Raw genomic sequence first — 17,497 nt, forward strand, 5'->3', positions numbered from 1 at the left:
TAATATCTCCTGCTCTTCTACTTCCCCTAGATTTTCCCATCTAGCTAATGACTTCTTGATGTACTCTTTCATTTTAACAAAGTTAGGGGATCATTTTCCTACTGTATCGCTCGTGAAAAGTAACTTTTCGCGTGCGATAAAAAGGGGTGGAGTCAGGGCGGCGTCAGTACCGGAAGGGGAAGCGTCGGGGCGGCACTGGGGCGGACATGACGGAGACATCACTGGCAGCAAAAAGGTAAGAACCCTTATCGCTGCCAGTAACGCACCTAATAGCACCACCTTTCACGGTGGCGCTATTGGTTCGCGAAAGCCAGCAGCGATAACACCACGGTGGTGCAATCGCTGCCGGCTTTTGCAGGCCTGCCCCCCACTTCGTCCCCCCGCCCCCCGTTAGTGCTGGGATTCTCAAAGGCCTGCGATGAAAGAAAATCCAGGCCTTAGTTTCCTGAAGACTAGGATCTTTGCCTTTGAATGAACTTTCATTTTCTGTACTTTAATGTTGAAAAAAAAGCAAAGCACCCCGGCAGGGCCAGAGACTTTAAATTTTTTTTTTTTTTACAATTTGTACCCAACCCAAGGATTGAACCCAGAACTGCAGGATCTCCTATGGCTGACTGCAGTGCGTCTAACCTTTGTGCAATAATAATTTTCAATGAACACCTAAAAAGCTCATAGTCTTTAATGAGCTAGGCTTCTTTTGACAGTGAACTCAAGTGAGTAGGAGAGCATAAGAGAGACTTATTTCCAGATCTTGTAAAGATTTTTAAGTTTAAGCTTCAGTCTGGATACTGCCCACTCCCCAGCTTCCCCCCTCCCCATGGGCATATATGTGACCTGATTAGCTTAGGAATTCACACCCGTTTGCCTCAGAATAGAGATTTGTTTTCGTAAGGGATTAGATTACCAAGAAAATGTTAACAATTTAACAATCTTAGAAACTTATAAATCCTTATCACAGAATGCACTTATGGTGATTAGCTTCACAGGTATGAATAAATTAGCAGAAGCATAACCAGGGGCAGATTGCAGGAAAATATTGGCCCAGTTTTTTCAAAACTGACCCATGCGGTATCTGTCGCCTTAAGGCACTTTCCCTGCAGCACGTGTATCAGCAGCTCCCAAAAGCACACTAAGTCAACCCTGAAACCCAGCAGAATTGAGCCAAAATATCTCCAGAGTAAAATTAATCTTTCCTAAATAACTAGGAAGTTGAACACTTTCTCGAGACCATGGATGAGCAGAGTTGCAGCCCCCGTTCCATCCATGCATATTGGATGGGACCCCCTACAACATCTGCTTACACTTTCTTATAGAGATATATTCTGGATTCCTAGTCTGGCTCTTGAACCAGTTGCAAGTAACGACACCACCAGCCAGTGTCAGACACACACGCTCAGCCACAAACATTGTTTAGATTGCAGAAAGTTTATTGGCACAACCACAAAGACACACTGGCTGTTGGTACTGCAGCTTTCAGGTTCACAAGTTTTGGTTCCCCTCTTCTAGGGTTGCACACCAGTTCTTCAGCTCAAGGGAAGGTGGGGTCGGGGTGAGGATCCTGTTGCCTATAGTAGTAATCTATGTCCAGCTGTCATCCTGCAATCTAATAGGAGAGAGGAGTAGCATTTGTGCTGGAGAAGAGCTGAGGAGGGGATGCAGCCTTTTTCGTTCTGGGCCTCCCCAGGCCTGTGCCATTGAGGAGTTTGGGTGCTGAGTTTTGAACAGAAGTTGAATTTTTGGGACCTCCTGACATTTTTCAAGAGGGAAGTCCCCTGCCTAAGGAGATCTGGGAATAGGGTGCTGCTTTGCTCTTCTACTTTCTCAAAAGGGGCCTGCAGTGACCTTGGAGAAGAGAGGAAGAATTGAAGCTTGGAGAGATTTTTTTTTTTTTTTTTGTATTTTGGGAAATGTTTTGGTCTCTGCAAATCAAGGTCCTGGGAGTTTTGATTGCTAGCAGAGAGAGTGGGACCAGGAGCCCACTTTCAGTCCCCTGGAGTGTGAAATGGTCCATACCCTATAGAGAGGAGATACTGGCTCAGAGATCATCAAATTAAGAACAGGCACTGTGAAAGTTTTGGTTTTGTATGAATTGGACTTTAAAATGTATTTTTGTTGCAGTAAAGTTTTATTTTTCAACACCATTTAAGTTGTCTTGCCTATTCTTCTAAGAGAATGGACCACCAGCTGAGCCAATGGACAATGAGTACACTCGTGGGAGAAAGAGAGAGAGTGACATCAAACAGAATTTAGTAGCCCAGGAGGTTAAGCCTCCCCTTCATCAAGAGAATCTAGGCCCCAGGGTTGAAAGGACCGGTCAAGAGAACTGAGACTTAGCTCCAGAACTGAGTGCATCCCCTGTTCCAATTTGGCCCCACCACTGAAGTAGGGGGCTACACTGAATTCCTTTTTTTTTTTTTTTTTAAATCCCTTTTGAGCTTTATAGGAAGGCGTCTGGTCCCTATCTTATGCCTGGCATCATCTAATTATGCTTGCTCCCAGTTTCTCTGGAGAAAGAATAGCTTCCTCTTTTTCTCTGCCATGTCTGCCTCTGCCATGATGGAATATATTGAAACAGAACACGAGTGGATAGGGGCTTTTAGGGTTACAATGTTTGTACATCTCAGTGTGGACAGGACATACACAAACAACAGACCAGTCAGTCTTTAGTCTCACAAACACAGCACAGAGAGTGAACTGTTGAAGTCTGCTGAGCGACTGTATATATAACGGGTAGATTTTAAAAGGGCTGCGCATGAATCTATAAACACGCTATGTTATAACCTAGGTGTGTAGGTTATTAAATACTAGAGATGTGAATCGTGTCCTCGATCGTCTTAACGATCGATTTCGGCTGGGAGGGGGAGGGAATCGTATTGTTGCCGTTTGGGGGGGTAAAATATCGTGAAAAATCGTGAAAAATCGTAAAAAATCGAAAAAACGTAAAATCGCAAAACCGGCACATTAAAATCCCCTAAAACCCACCCCCGACCCTTTAAATTAAATCCCCCACCCTCCCGAACCCCCCCGCCAAATGACTTAAATAACCTGCGGGTCCAGCGGCGGTCCGGAACGGCAGCGGTCCGGAACGGGCTCCTGCTACTGAATCTTGTTGTCTTCGGCCGGCGCCATTTTCCAAAATGGCGCCGAAAAATGGCGGCGGCCATAGACGAACACGATTGGACGGCAGGAGGTCCTTCCGGACCCCCGCTGGACTTTTGGCAAGTCTTGTGGGGGTCAGGAGGCCCCCCCCAAGCTGGCCAAAAGTTCCTGGAGGTCCAGCGGGGGTCAGGGAGCGATTTCCCGCCGCGAATCGTTTTCGTACGGAAAATGGCGCCGGCAGGAGATCGACTGCAGGAGGTCGTTCAGCGAGGCGCCGGAACCCTCGCTGAACGACCTCCTGCAGTCGATCTCCTGCCGGCGCCATTTTCCGTACGAAAACGATTCGCGGCGGGAAATCGCTCCCTGACCCCCGCTGGACCTCCAGGAACTTTTGGCCAGCTTGGGGGGGGCCTCCTGACCCCCACAAGACTTGCCAAAAGTCCAGCGGGGGTCCGGAAGGACCTCCTGCCGTCCAATCGTGTTCGTCTATGGCCGCCGCCATTTTTCGGCGCCATTTTGGAAAATGGCGCCGGCCGAAGACAACAAGATTCAGTAGCAGGAGCCCGTTCCGGACCGCTGCCGTTCCGGACCGCCGCTGGACCCGCAGGTTATTTAAGTCATTTGGGGGGGGTTCGGGAGGGTGGGGGATTTAATTTAAAGGGTCGGGGGTGGGTTTTAGGGGGTTTTAGTGTGCCGGCTCACGATTCTAACGATTTATAACGATAAATCGTTAGAATCTCTATTGTATTGTGTTCCATAACGGTTTAAGACGATATTAAAATTATCGGACGATAATTTTAATCGTCCTAAAACGATTCACATCCCTATTAAATACTCTGCATGCACACCACTGAGAGAGAGAGGCTCTTTATAAGGGTGAGTCTTTGGGAGGTGGGTTGAGGTTAGGGGGTGGTGTTACAGACACATTGAGAGGTATCCATTGTAAAATTGACATCAGTAAAGAATTTTTGACCTTATAAGTGATGAAAAGGAGTTGATTTGAACAATGCAGCTAGCAGAGACTGCAGCATACAAATCAACTCCTTGCATTGCGATGTCAACATTCAAATTAGGAAAAAGGGAGGAGTTTGGGAGGGGTTTAGGCAAAGTAGGGGGCTGTAGCGCTGTGGGCGATAATGTTTTGCACATTAACGCCCGCAGTAGCACCAGAAATAGCTATAGCTATTTCATTGGCGCTATGGGGGCAATAGTGTAAAGCGCAGCTGCAACCGTGGCAGGTGAAAATGCACTGCTGTGATGTGGCCGGCTGCTCACTATCGCCCCCCCCCCCACCCCTTTTCTGGCCGTGGCTCTTCATTCCTCTATATTTATAGTCTCCAACTGCTATCAGGAGCATAATATACCCATTGGTCCTGAGTCCATCTGTCTACACGCTAGGAAAATACCCATTCTTCACTGAAGTTAGATGTATTCATTATTGGTTTTCTTTATTGTCCTTGACTTTACAAGTTCTACAGTAGCTTTTCCTTGGATTTGTTAATTATTCTTTTTGTGCTATATGCTTTTCTCTTTTTACCCTCCTCTTTTAGGGGATATCTTTCTAAGGGACTTATTTTCCAACTCGCACTATGGCCTTTTTGCATGCGTTAAGGTGTTTTTGCATGTGAAATGCGCCTTAACGCATGCGAAAAGCACCACAAGGCATGGTGCGATGCTAATTTGGAAAAGGGGGAGGAGTTAGGGGCCATTTTGACATTCAGAGTGAGACATACAAACAGAACACTACACTCTTGTGAAGTTTTGATGAACTTCGGAGTGAGGAAATTTAAACAAAGATGAGATTTGTACAATGTTCTCGCAACCTAGCTTGATGTTACCCAGGTTGAGCATCCATCAAGCTAGGTTGAGAGAACATTGTATAAATCTCATCTTTGTGTGAGTTTACTGTTCAGTTCGTACGTCTCACTCTGAATGTCAAAGTGGCCCCTATCCCCTACACTACTACCTAAACCTCACCTCGAGTTACTAGATTGGCCTCCTATAGAGATATAAATACCTAACTACTAGAAGGACCTTATAGCTAGGTTCTTTCTCTCTCTCTCTTATTGTAGGTAGGAATTGCAACAATTGTGGTATTACTGTGAAAAAGTTATTGCTTCTACAGTAATATTTGTACTAAGATAGTACAAGCCTTCCCAGACTCAGATTAAACTCATTACCCTCCTACAACTAACTTCCAAGCAACCAACATACTTCTTACAACCAATTTTCAACCAACTCCCAAGCACTGCCAATATTCAGAAAACCATTACTTCTGATCTCTACCCTCATGTTATAAACTGCAACTATGCGAATTGAACAATTCATTGTAAATCACTTAATCCCTTGTATTGTACCTTGTCATATTTCAGGTTAATACACTATGTTAAAGTTACTATCATTTCTTCTTCTTGCTCCTAGTTGTACGCCTCCCTGTTTTATTGTAACTGTAACTATTTTATGTTTATTTGTTTAGCACATGTTATTATCTCGTTCACTATTCCGTTTATCACCCCACTGTTTATTGTAAACCGGCATAATGTGATACTCTCACGAATGCCGGTATAGAAAAAAACTAAAATAAATAAATAAATAAAGATAGTGCACATTGTAATAAATAGGCTATTACCATAAATCATGCCCCTCTAACTATTGCATGTGATACTTTGATTAATCTAGCCCTAAGATTTGAATGGTTAGCTTGTTGAAGTGTGTTTTTCTCCTTCTATATTTCAGTCCTTATAAACTGTGTATTATATTTCTTGGTAACTTTACATCTATGAAAAATAATAAACAGAATGTAAATAAAAATCATCTGGAGGGAGCGCAGGACAGTTATATCTGCCTCAATGGCAAAACCCTTCACCCTTTACTCCTGAGGAAGAAGGGGGAGGTCAAACTGGTTTTATTGTTCAGATAGTCTTTCCGAAGCCCACCATTATGAAGGGGCACAATTAAAGAATTTCAAAAGCCCTGTCCACGCCAAAACCAGTACAAGTTGGGCCGGCATGCGCCAAGCAGATTTTAAAAGCCACCCGAGTACACACATACTTGCTGCTACACGCACAAATGAAAAGTTCCAAAAAATGGGCAGGGCATGGGTGTTCCTGGATTTCACATTGAAATTTAGGGATGTGCATCGTTTTTTTGATGGATGAAAGTATCATACCATATTTTCTAATCCGTCAAGTATCGAGAGTCCCCGAAAACAATAGGAAAACCCCATGAAATTTTTGTGTGGTTTTCTTATCATTTTGGGGGGGGGAGGGAAGAAAGGGGACACAGAAAAAAAACCCCAAACCCACCCGACCCTTTAGATCTAACTATTTACAATCCCCCACCCTCCTGACCCCCCCAAAAACTTTCCTAAAGTACCTGGTGGTCCAGTGAGGGTCTTGGGAGCGATCTCCCACTCTCGGGCCATTGGCTGCCACTAATCAAAATGGTGTTGATGATCTTTTGCCCTTACCATGTGACAGGGGCTATCTGTGCCATTGGATGGCCCCTATCACATGGTAGGAGCAATAGATGGCCCAATTCACATCTCTATTGAAATTAGCTTGTAAATACTTATACACACAGGCATGCACCAGGGTCCCCCACCATGTAACTTTGCTTCTGCTATGGATGAAATGTAAGTTGTAAAACAAAATATTCTAGGTATGTTAGTGGGATTTAAAAAATCAGAGCTAACAGGAGAGAACGGAGGCTATTAAACTAGGGCAGTTTGAAAGTCCTATCCCTTACCTGAGCAAACTTGGAAGAAACTGGGAAAACTAGTAATGGCATTGGCACGCATGTCTATTAAAATCCCTCCACTTATGCAGCAACAGTGGCATTTGCATGTTTAGGCATTTAAAATTGTGCCCATGTGCCTGTGGTCAGGCTGTGTCCTTGGGTGAGGGCTGATGAACATGTGCACATTTGCCTATTTAAAATTTACCGTCTAACTGTACAAACAAAGGGGTTTTTTTCTGGATTTTAAGTGTTATTAGAATTTTGAAAATGTTTTTTTTTTTCATTGCTTTTCAGTTTATTATTGAATGAGGGATTTGGCAGTTTAAAGAAGCTTGTTAGCTGCGTTAGTGTTGTTAATTGTATTTACTAGAATCAGGGCCTCACGTGTCACCTAGATAGGATTTTAGACAGTGCTGGGGAGGAGGCCGGCTGTCGTGGTACATGTGGGCACCAACGACATAGGAAAATGTGGGAGGGAGGGTTCTGGAAGCCAAAATTAGGCTCTTAGGTAGAAAACTAAAATCCAGAACCTCCAGGGTAGCATTCTCTGAAATGCTACCCTGGAATCCACACAAGTAATATATTTAATCCAATGTCCTTGCCCGTTCCTCTACGTGGGGCGGACAAGCAGACAGATCAAAATTCGTTTACGCGAACATAGGAGCTGAATTAACACAGGTAATATTGAAGCTCCTATTGTCAAGCATTGTCTCCAGTTTTCTCACACATTTGATCAACTTCAATGGACTATACTGGAGCAAGTTGTAGCAAGTGAACGAGGTGGCGATATCAGCTGTCATCTCAACTATTGCGAGCAATGGTGGATCTTCACTCTTGCGTCTGAAGCTCCAGCTGGCCTTAACGACAGCGTTGAATGGTCATCGCTACTCTAGTTTCCTATTGGGATATGTAGCCATCCTCTGTGTTTTCACTGCTGTGAACTTAATGATCCTTTCTAATAAAGCCCGGTTTCAATTATGGCGGATCCTGCTTTCAGTAAAGCTGAGATCACACTATAGTGTAATGTAATGGGACAGACTTTGTAAATGTACGACCTTAGCGTCTCGTGACCTCTTGCTAATATATAACTATTGGATGTGTCAGATATAACCTTGTTTGATTTATAATGCAGACACCGCATAAATGTCTTACCCCTGAAGAAGCCTACGAAACACTTCTCGTGTTCGGTCAGGCCGGTGTTGTTAAAAGCTGTCACCACCACGCTACATAAGCGATAAGTGTCTTGTCTCTCATAACATAAATATAATCAAAACAAAAAGAAAAAATGCAAATCATAGAATGTGGATACCAATGATTAAAATCAAGGTTGATTCAGTTATACAGCCAACAAACTGACCGGTGAATAGTACTTGTGCAAGCCAGGTACATTCAGTTGTGAGCATTCCCTGAATTTATTGAGAAGCTCAATTGATATATGAGGTACCACATTCTTTTCTAAAACATTTTCAAAAAAATATTTTTTCAGCTTATGTATATGATGTTGAATGGAATATAACAGTGAATGATGACATAGATTTAATTGGCATCTCAGAGACATGGTGGAAGGAGGATAACCAATGGGACAGTGCTATACCGGGGTACAAATTATATCGCAATGACAGAGAGGAGCACCCAGGAGGCGGTGTGGCGCTTTATGTCCGGGATGGCATAGAGTCCAACAGGATAAACATCCTACATGAGACTAAATGCAAAATTGAATCTTTATGGGTAGAAACCCCTTGTGTGTCGGGGAAGACTATAGTGATAGGAGTATACTACCGTCCACCTGGTCAAGATAGTGAGATGGACAGTGAAATGGTAAGAGAAATTAGGGAAGCTAAACAAATTGGTAGTGCGGTAATAATGGGAGACTTCAATTACCCCAATATTGACTGGGTAAATGTATCATTGGGACACGCTAGATAGATAACGTTCCTGGATGGAATAAATGATAGCTTTATGGAGCAATTGGTTAGGAACTCACGAGAGAGGGAGCAATTTTAGATCTAATTCTCAGTGGAGCACAGGATTTGGTGAGAGAGGTAATGGTGGTGGGGCCGCTTGGCAATAGTGATCATAATATGATCAAATTTGAATTAATGACTGGAAGAGGAACAGTATGCAAATCCACCAGTTCTCGTGCTAAACTTTCAAAAGGGAAACTTTGATAAAATGAGAAAAATTGTTAGAAAAAAACTGAAAGGAGCAGCTACAAAAGTAAAAAGTGTGCAAGAGGCGTGGTCATTGATGAAAAATACCATTCTAGAAGCGCAGTCCAGATGTATTCCACACATTAGCAGGCCGATACAGTAAGGAGCGGTAGGAAGAGGTGCGTTAGTACCGGGCGCACCCACGTTTGCCGCACGCACAGTCCGGCTCACCTACCGCTCGATACTGTATTAAAATGGCATGCAAATGCAAGCCGCGTCCAAGAAGCGTCCGTGAAGCGTTAGGCCCGCACAATCCATTTTACTGTATAGAGCGCTATACAGCGCCTATACAGTATCCTGGGTGCGCTGGTACCTGTCATTTCAAATGTCATTTCAAATGACATTTGAAATGACAGGTACCAGGAAGTGGATGGGTCCCCTACGCTCGGGCATCGGGGATTGCCAGTCCTCTCTCCCCCCCTCCCGAAGCAAGGCGCAGGACGAAAATCGGCTCGACATGTCATTAAAACAAAAGTAAATAAAGTGTAATAAAAGTAAACACTGCATGTGAATTTTCTTTGAACAGTCCTCTCTCTCCTCCTCCCGAGGCATGCACTGTGGCTCCCCTGCCTCCCGGGGGCAGCCGGCGGCAAAAGCGGCTTCCAGCAGCCCCCGCCGGCGAAGGTGAATGAATGCACGCCTGTGTACGCCTGTGCGTACAATTTGGGCGGTCAAGGCGTGACGTCACGACGTTTGGCGTCACGGCGTGTGACTTCTGCGTTCTCTAATGCATTACCTTGAGCGCCCTATTGCATTCATTCACCTTCGCCGGTGGGAGCTGCTGGAAGCCGCTTTGGCTCCCCTGCCCCCGCCGGCGAAGGTGAATGAATGCACGCCTGTGTGCGCCTGTGCGTGCAATTTGGGTGCTCAAGGCAGTGCATTAGAGAACGCAGACGTCACACGCCGTGATGTCAAACGTCGTGATGTCATGCCTTGAGCACCCAAATTGCACGCACAGGCGTACACAGGCGTGCATTCATTCACCGCCAGCGGGGGCTGTTGGAAGCCGCTTTCACCGCCGGCTCCCTCTGCCTGGATGAATGAACACCTGCCAGCGAAGGTGAGTTAATTAAATGCACGCCCGCTGGCTCCTGCCTGGATGAATGCACGCCCGCCGGCGCATACGGGCGTGCATTCATTCACTCACCTTCGCCGGCGGGCGTGCATTCATCCAGGCGTACGGGCGTCCATTCATCCACCTTCGCCGGTGGGGGCTGCTGGAAGCCGCTTTCGCCGCCGGCTGCCCCCGGGAGGCAGGAGAGCCGCAGTGCGTGCCTCGGGAGGAGGGGAGAGAGGACTGTTCAAAGAAAATTCACATGCAGTGTTTACTTTTATTACACTTTATTTACTTTTGTTTTAATGACATGTTGAGCCAATTTTCGCCCTGCGCCTTGCTTCGGGGGGGGGGGGGGGGATTTAGACCAGAGCCTGCCTGGTCAAATGCCAGGGTAAGGGTCCTGGGGGGTGAGGGGGTCGTTTGCCCATGAAATTTCGCCTCTCTGACCTGACGCTCCACACTAACGCAGGGGTAAGGGTAGGCGGTAAGTTAGCATGTTAAACATGCGGCAAAACTGCAGGTTAAAAAGGCGATAGTTGGGGCGCACATTACTGTATGGGAGGGAATAGCTAATCGGAGTGTTTACATCTCATATACATGCTGCGGGCGGAAAGGGTTACCGGTTGATTTAAAGAAGCGGTAAGGATGAGTTTAAAAGGATAGTGAATCGCGGGTTGGACTTACGCGGCCAAATTGTGAGTTAGAAGCGGGTTAGAAGCAGGGTAACCGTGGCCGCGCTTTACTGTATCGGCCTGTAAGAAAGGTGGAAAGAAGGCAAAACTATTGCCAGCATAGTTAAGGGGGGAGGTGAAAGAGGCTATTTTAGCCAAAAGATCTTCATTCAAAAATTGGAAGAAGGATCCAACAGAAGAAATTAGGATAATGCATAAACGTTGGCAAGTTAAATGTAAGACATTGATAAGACAGGCTAAGAGAAAATTTGAAAAAAAGTTGGCCGTAGAGGCAAAAACTCACAGTAAAAACGTTTTAAAATATATCCAAAGCAGAAAGCCTGTGAGGGAGTCAGTTAAAGGGGTTAAAGGGGCACTTAGAGAAGATAAGGCCATCGCAGAAAGATTAAATGATTTCTTTGCTTCGGTGTTTACTGAAGAGGATGTTGGGGAGGTACCCATGCTGGAGAAGGTTTTCATGGGTAATGATTCAGAAGGACTGAATCAAATCACGGTGAACCTAGAAGATGTGGTAGACCTGATTGACAAACTGAAGAGTAGTAAATCACCTGGGATGGTATACACCCCAGAGTTCTGAAGGAACTAAAAAATGAAATTTCAGACCTATTAGTAAAAGTTTGTAACCTATCATTAAAATCATCCATTGTACCTGAAGACTGGAGGATAGCTAATATAACCCCAATATTTAAAAAGGGCTCCAGGGGCGATCCGGGAAACTACAGACTGGTTAGCCTGACTTCAGTGCCAGGAAAAATAGTGGAAAGTGTTCTAAACATCAAAATCACAGAACATATAGAAAGACATGGTTTAATGCAACAAAGTTAGCATGGCTTTACCCAAGGCAAGTCTTGCCTCACAAATCTGCTTCACTTTTTTGAAGGAGTTAATAAACAAGTGGATAAAAGTGAACCGGTAGATGAAGTATACTTGGATTTTCAGAAGGCGTTTGGCAAAGTTCCTCATGAGAGGCTTCTAGGAAAAGTAAATAGTCATGGGATAGGTGGCGATGTCCTTTCGTGGATTGCAAACTGGCTAAAAGACAGGAAACAGAGAGTAGGATTAAATGGACAATTTTCACAGTGGAAGGGAATGGGCAGTGGAGTGCCTCAGGGATCTGTATTGGGACCTTACTTTTCAATATATTTATAAATGATCTGGAAAGAAATACGACGAGTGAGATAATCAAATTTGCAGATGATACAAAATTGTTCAGAGTAGTTAAATCACAAGCAGATTGTGATAAATTGCAGGAAGACCTTGTGAGACTGGAAAATTTGGGCATCAAAATGACAGATGAAATTTAATGTGGATAAGTGCAAAGTGATGCATATAGGGAAAAATAACCCATGCTATAGTTACACAATTTTAGGTTCCATATTAGGTGCTACAACCCAAGAAAGAGATCTAGGCGTCATAGTGGATAACACATTGAAATCGTCGGTTCAGTGTGCTGCAGCAGTCAAAAAAGCAAACAGAATGTTAGGAATTATTAGAAAGGGAATGGTGAATAAAACGGAAAATGTCATAAGGCCTCTGTATCCCTCCATGGTGAGACCGCACCTTGAATACTGTGTACAATTCTGGTCGCCGCATTTCAAAAAAGATATAATTGCGATGGAGAAGGTACAGAGAAGGGCTACCAAAATGATAAGGGGAATGGAACAGCTCCCCTATGAGGAAAGAGTAAAGAGGTTAGGACTTTTCATCTTGGAGAAGAGACGGCTGAGGGGGGATATGATAGAGGTGTTTAAAATCATGAGAGGTCTAGAACGAGTAGATGTGAATCAGTTATTTACTCTTTCAGATAATAGAAAGACTAGGGGGCACTCCATGAAGTTAGCATGTAGCACATTTAAAACTAATCAGAGAAAGTTCTTTTGTACTCAATACACAATTAAACTCTGGAATTTGTTGCCAGAGGATGTGGTTAGTGCAGTTAGTATAGCTGTGTTTAGAAAAGGATTGGATAGGTTCTTGGAGGAGAAGTCCATTACCTGCGATTAATTAAGTTGACTTAGAAAATAGCCACTATTACTAGCAACGGTAACATGGAATAGACTTAGTTTTTGGGTACTTGCCAGGTTCTTATGGCCTGGATTGATGGACCTTTGGTCTGACCCAGTATGGCATGTTCTTATGTTCTTATGTTTAAATGTCAGCTAAGCTTAGAAAGATATGCCATTTTTGAAGGGGCTCAGTTACAAACAGAGCCCATTTTTCTGGCTTTTGCTTTAAGTGCTATGACTTTATTTTGAAAATGGATATTTTTTCATTCCTTTTTCAGTTTTATTTTTAAAAAGGATTTTATTTATAAAAAAGTTTTTTACATTACTTTTCTCTTTGCTGGGGTATTATTGTTGCTTAGTTTATAGAGAGGAATATTGCTGTTATAAAATTTATTTTTTACTCTACCTTTAAGACCATCCTTCCACTCCAACTCTTCTACCGCATATGGATTGACCTCAGGTAATTTAAGTTGGCCTGAACTTTTGTGCTCAAGGGAACAGGATTCTTTACAAATGACACACTAGATAGATACAAAAAGCACATTTTATAAACTAAAAGATAAGATACATTTCTTCTTACTCATGATAACACATTAGCAAGTAAATAGGACTATACAAAGGGAATCAGTATATAAGTGCTAGATTTCACAGAAAAGAAGCCAGCTGATTATATTTTCAGGACAGCTGAGAAAGAGGTAGGGCTTTTGATAGCTCTCTCTCTTCTCATTTCTTCCTACAGGTAGCAAGATCCTAAGAAAAGCAAAAGGATGGCTGGAAAAATTTGTTGTCAAAGTTGCTGTCACAGTTATTACTTCTGCCTATGTTCAGACAAGATATCTTGATCCACAGCAAGGACCAGTTTGTAGATTGACTCACTCAGGAAATAGGTGGAAGAACTGAAAGTGGAGGTGGCAAGACTTGGAAGCATCCACAACGAGGGCTGCATCAATGAAATTCTAAGATGGAAAACGTCAGCAGAGAGGAAAGAGAAACTAGATTGCAAGATGGCAGCTGGATATAGATTACTGTAGCCAATAGAATTCTCACCCCGACCCTCACCTTCCCTTGAGCTGAAGAACTGGTGTGCAAACCTAGAAGGGAAACCAAAGCTTGTGAACCTTAAAGCTGCAGTACCAACAACCACTGGGGTAGATTTTAAAAAACTGCACCTGCGCGTACTTTTGTTTGCGCGACCGGCACAAACAAAAGTACGATGCTTTTTAATAGATACGCACGTAGCCGCGCATATCTTTTAAAATCTGGTGTCGGCGCACGCAAGGCTCGCAAAATCGGCAGCCTGTGCGCGCCGAGCTGCGCAGCCTGCCTCCCTTCCCTCCGAGGCCGCTCCGAAATTGGAGCGGCCTCGGAGGGAACTTTCCTTCCACCTCCCCCCACACTTCCCCTCCCTAACCCCCCCCCCCCCCCAGCCCTATCTAAACCCTCCTACCTTTGTTGGCACGCTGGCGCGCGATTCCCCAGCCCGGGAGCAATTTCGGAGGCCTCGGCCATGCCCCTGAAATGCCCCCGGGCTGGAACCTTGCCCGCGGGCCCCGCCCCCGGATGATGTGCGGCCATGGCACGCCCCTGACATGCCCATGACACGTGCCCCCAGGAAAGCCCCGGGACTTACGCGTGTCCCGGGGCTTGCGAGCGCCGCCAAGCCTAATCAACATAGGCTTGAAGCACGCAGGGAGAGCTTGGGGCAGGTTTTCGGGTGGTACGTGCATTTCTTACGCTCGTACCCCTTTGAAAATCTGCCCTACTGTGTCTAGGAAGTGAACAGTAGTAGTGGTTGCTGACTCTCTTCTGAGTCGCACAGAGACATCTATCTGCTGACCAGATATGCTGTCCTGAGAGGTGTGCTGTTTACTAGGTATAAGATCTTAGACATCATGGAGAGAATGGCAAGAATCATCAAGCCTACTGACTATTATCTGTTCATCCATGTTGGCATGAATGATACTGCTAGGTATCCCCTGGAAAATATCAAAAGTGTCTGTGTGGCTCTGGGAGAGAGTGAAGCAGAAAAGTGTGCAAGTAGTTTTCTCCTCAATTCTCCCAGTAGAGGATAAAGGGCAAGGCAGAGAAGCTCTCATTCTGGAGGTGAATGAATGGTTGCATAGATGGTGTTGAAGAGAGTGCTTCAGCTTCTTGGACAATGTAATTTCCAAGGACTGCTGATCAAAGATGGTGTCCACCTACTGAAGAAGGGACAAAGCATCTTCCAGAATAGACTGCAAATCTAATGAGGAGGGCTTTACACTAGGATCTAGGGATGGGTAAACAAAGTCCTCAGGCAAGTATAACTCCTCAGGTAAGTAAACATTAAACACTTGCATACAAGTGGAAGGATGATGAAAGGTGCTGATGGAAGCAGGTAGAATGCAAAGATTAACTTTTCATAAGGGCTTGAAAAACTGAGGCAAAGCTCCCAGGGGACAATGGATATTCTTTACCCATGCCTCCTTCAAGGTCAATAGAGCAACTCATTTAGATTAATCTAAATTTAACAATGGAATGTACTTTTCTGACCAATTTGTTTTAATTATAATATATTTGGTAGAGTCCTATAAGTCTACAGTTATTTTAGTATGTATTTCAATTGAAATGTTAGGTTTCATGGTCCCTGGGGATCCTGGATGCTGGCGTTCATTTGTACGATGATAGTACTTGAACTTCAACTGTTCACATTCATAGATCACCCAAAAATTCCATTATAAAGCTTTCTGGAAGAATGATAAATGTATAGAAGATAATATAAGGTCAATTAACTAGTGACAACCATAGAACTTAATGTTCCAGTGCACCTCTATATTGATTTCTGTGAATGAACAACAAGCCATTATCTGATTTTGCCAGTGGAGTCTTATCAGTGACCTTCAGAAGCCAATGAAAGGGTAGAAAGAACTAAAGTAAACCAAATGCTCTTCTTCACAAAAATAATACAAAATGAATTGTGGAAAACCGGGGAGGTGAGATTTGAGCCTGTGTGTCCTCTAAGGTGTACAGCAGCCTCATAAATGATCTCTCAGGGACCAGGAGTATGGAAAAGACAGACGCTGAAAGAAAATTATGGCTTTGTGTTATCATGAATTTAGTTTTTATTTTCCCCCGACTGGACAATAAAACTCACTACAAATTTCTGTAACAAATCTGTAACCATACCCAGTCTTTATAGCAAAAGAAATCTGAGGAAAAAAATGCAATGGCTTAATTTGCTTTCAGAATTAATGCCAGGTGATTGTATTTATCAAACATATAAAATCTACTTTACTTCAGTAGCATAGTATGAAGTTCTAATCCACTGAAATATTGCCCAGTGAGGAAGTGAACAAAACTAAAATCCAAATGTGCAAAGCAAGGGCAGAACAAGTGAATGAATCACTGCATGGCCTGCTTGGATGGCACCATAGTGCCCTGTGACTGGCAGTTAGTGTTGATCCGATGGAGGCAGAAGGCTTCTGAGTGAAAAACAGTTCTATTCTCAGCTCAGGCATCTATTAGTCAGCAGTCAGACCATAAATATAGCTGGTGATCAGCCCTTAATAAATACAAAAGTAAATAAAGACTGAGATGCATGGCTTTCTTCTCCCATTCTTATATTTTATAAAGCAATATAAAAACAAAACATAAACCACAAGTGAAAATGCAAGATAATATATAACAGTTACTTGTTCAGTTTATAACCTTGCATTGCTTGGCCATTTTTACAGATAAATTATTGCTTCCCAGCTCTGATAAATACATAAAATGATAGCATGTACAGGGCAGGCAGGCATGAGATATGGAAAGGTAAACACTGTGACAAGCAATTCTGGCAAATCAACAGAAAACCTGTTTCACACCTACCAGGATCTAAAAAAAATTGGTGGGAAAATACTAGCTGCGGTCCCTGAGAAGTTAGGCAAAGGCCTCATTTTTGTTTGTGTTAATACAGGGTAACAGTATCATGACACTCTCAATTAGATGTAATGTAGTGAGCCAGTGTTCTTGCTTCACTTTTGAACTCTGGCTTTCTCCTGGCATTCCTCGACAGAGTTGACAATAAATAGGCAAATAAATATCACTCAAACAATATTTGGTATTTACAGTAGGTTATTGGTTTTTTTTTGTGCAGCAGTAAATTATCATTTTCGTTTGCAATAGTGTTTTTTGGTAATACACGGTGACGTGCCACAAGGCTGTTACAAACAACAACCTATTCACTATCTACAATTTTGGCTGAAATCCTAAGGACCTGTCACAAGGAAGCACTGAGATTTTGCTACAGCAATGTTGTATTAACAGCTGTTCATTAATCATTCCCATCACCCACATGCACTTTGTTTAGTGCTGTTAAGTTGACTGAGCAATTAACACGCGCGCACACCCCACTAAAGCAGTGCTGTAACAGAGGAGCGGGATGGAGCATTGTAATAGGTAGTGAATGAGGTGAAGCAGTTGCGGTATGAATTTTTTTTTTTTTCGGGGACGGAGAAGCGGGCACAGACATGGAAAGCACGTCTCTCCCCGTGCTATGGAAACTGAATCATGTTATCCCACTTAACTTTCACACGGCCTCTTTATCGTATCCCGACATTTTCTAAGATGAATTCAGAATCCACAATGCTTTTGATTATAAATCTGGGGTGGGCAGATTTATTCTAATTTGCTACCAGTGTTAGTGCACAGGGACCAGTTGGCTTTTTTGAGGAT

Source organism: Rhinatrema bivittatum, chromosome 2 (genome assembly GCF_901001135.1).
Source record: "Rhinatrema bivittatum chromosome 2, aRhiBiv1.1, whole genome shotgun sequence".
NCBI classification, from domain to species: domain Eukaryota; kingdom Metazoa; phylum Chordata; class Amphibia; order Gymnophiona; family Rhinatrematidae; genus Rhinatrema; species Rhinatrema bivittatum.